Below are 2,697 nucleotides of genomic sequence, written 5' to 3' on the forward strand. Positions count from 1 at the left end.
AAAGGGATCCAAAGGCAGGCAATATAGTCAGAGACAGCCCCTGCTTCTGCTGCTAAGAGTCCCGCATGAAGATCCAGTTGCACAACTGTTATATATGTGTAGGGGGCCTAGTTTTTAAACCTACATCCTTAATAATAGCAAACTTTACTAAAATATTTAAATAGATACTATCTACCTTGCTCTATTGCTAGAAATTATTATTGGTCAAAAGGTAGATATTTTAGTAAAGGACCTCAGCTCCGTGTGACTAGATGCATTGGTCCTACTCAGTGCTGAATCCTGGCAAGTAAGATGTAGGCTACTGGTAATACAAGCTTGAACACCTACCTGACAAATGGATTTGATGCAGACCATTGGGCCATTGCCATGCATTCTGTTGTCAAAGTAGATATAGGAGCCCAGGACATTAATAGTCTTACACAGTTGTAAAATTTGTGAGCTGTATTAACTACTGGCATGTGCCTATATATCTACTGGTGGCAAGAATGTTAAAGGGCTAACAACCAACCACTTTCTGACTGGATTTAATATCTGCTCTACAGGAGGAAACCTATGTTTAACACTTCTAAATCTGTCCCAGAACTCATGGTTGTGGTGCTCCTAGGTCCCAGAGCTAATGGACACAGAATGAAACTGACTTCTAAGTTTGTATCTCTACACTGATAGATTAGTGTAGTCCCTGGTCCTCATCAGAGAACATTGTTGTACAGTGGGTGATAGTTAATGAACAAACTCACAACTGGTCAAAATGTAGAGAATGAGTGACTGCAGAGTGTTCATCCACAAACAGAACATCCATATTCCATTCTCCCAAGGCCCAGGGACCATTGTAGAAGACATGCTGAAAATATCTATAAGTCAGAGGCTGGGGAGGACTGGGGTGAATGAGCATTTTCTAGACATGTCACAACAATCACAATCATGAACTTACAAGAGCTATGGTTGTCTGCACAAGATCTGCATACAATCAAGTCAGATAACGTAATTAATTAATTAATTAATTAATTCCCATTAGGAGTCTTTTTATTGCTTTTTTTTTTGGTTTGGTTCACTCAAGCAGTGCTGGGTATTGATTCTATCTTACAGAGTCGACCTTAAGTCATATCAAATATTGGTTGGTTAGTTCCCCAAACTTTGTGACACCATTGGCCTGGTATCTCATGCAGGCAGGACACCATTGTAGATCAAAGAGTTTCCTGGTGTTTGTGTTTCTCTTTTGGGAGCATGCAGGGTACCTTCTTGTGCCAAGGGAAGGTACTGTACCTGTATCCTAGAGTGTGTGGTCCAGTGGATAGTCACAGGCCTATGAGTATAGGAATTCAGTAGGAGATTAAAAAATATACACAGACATGAAGTTGTGAGGGTATGGGGATTTGGGGGTTGATCTGAGGGGTATTATGGGGAGAAGATGGGAGTGCATATGACCAGATATATTGTATGTATGTGTAAAATTCTTAAAGAAACAATAAAATATTATATAAACAGTTGTCTGAGACATTTACTCTAAGTGGTACCCCTTAGGCCTCTCTCCATATCCACTCAGGTCTAAGACGCTTCCACCCATAGAGCTTACATTTTCATGCACCCACATTCCTGTCCAAAAACCAGGGACCAAGACCTTAATGACAGGATACAAGCATGGGGGAAATGCAAGGTTTGATATCTATGTATACACATATAGTTGATATGGACATATTCATATTTGCAACACACACAAATATAAGAGGCTGGTGTTTAAATCAGAAGTCTGAACTTCAGAAGTTAAAACAGAAATCATTTTTAATTTTTTCTGTAATTTTCAGTGAAGTCTCTTCTACAATAATAACAAGAAACCCCTAAAACATACACACACACACACACACACTTCAAAGAAAACACTACTAACTAGTCAGTCTGAATTAGAACTTGTATATGAGAATTGTTGAGGTACTCATGTTTCATTCATTAAATTTAGCAACTACATGCATGTAAAAGCTACTGTCAGTGAACAGTGACTAGTTTTGTAAATTTCTGACTAAGTTTTGTGAATTAGGCTTAAAAAAAGATATTAGTGCATGTAAAATGATTGTATTCTGAATAGATAATAACTCTGGCAGCCCGATCCAAGTGGCCAGATGCATCTACATGAATGCACTGAGGACAGGCAGGGTTAAGAAAAATTAAACTGTTTTTGACAATAATAATTTATCCACTTTATCTTTTAAATAGAATAAGATTTAATTTTTTATTAGATATTTTCTTCATTTACATTTCAAATGCTATCCCCAAGGCCCCCTATACTCTCCTCCCTGCCCTGCTCCCCAGCCCACCCACTCCTGCTTCCTGGCCTTGGCATTCCCCTGTACTGGGACATATGATCTTCGCAAGATCAAGGGCCTCTCCTCCCATTGATGGCTGACTAGGCCATCCTCTGCTACATATGCTACTAGAGACACAACTCTGGGGAGTGCTGGTTAGTTCATATCATTGTTCCTCCTATAGGGTTGCAGACCCCTTTAGCTCTTTGGGTACTTTCTCTAGCTCCTTCATTAGGGGCCCTATGTTCCATCCAATAGATGACTGTGAGCATCCATTTCTGTATTTTCCAGGCATTGACATAGATTCACACAAGAGAGCTATGTCAGGGTCCTGTCAGCAAAATCTTTCTGGCATATAAAATAGTGTCTGGTTTTGGTGGTTGTATATGGGATGGATCCC

This window comes from Mus pahari, chromosome 4 (assembly GCF_900095145.1).
Source record: "Mus pahari chromosome 4, PAHARI_EIJ_v1.1, whole genome shotgun sequence".
NCBI classification, from domain to species: domain Eukaryota; kingdom Metazoa; phylum Chordata; class Mammalia; order Rodentia; family Muridae; genus Mus; species Mus pahari.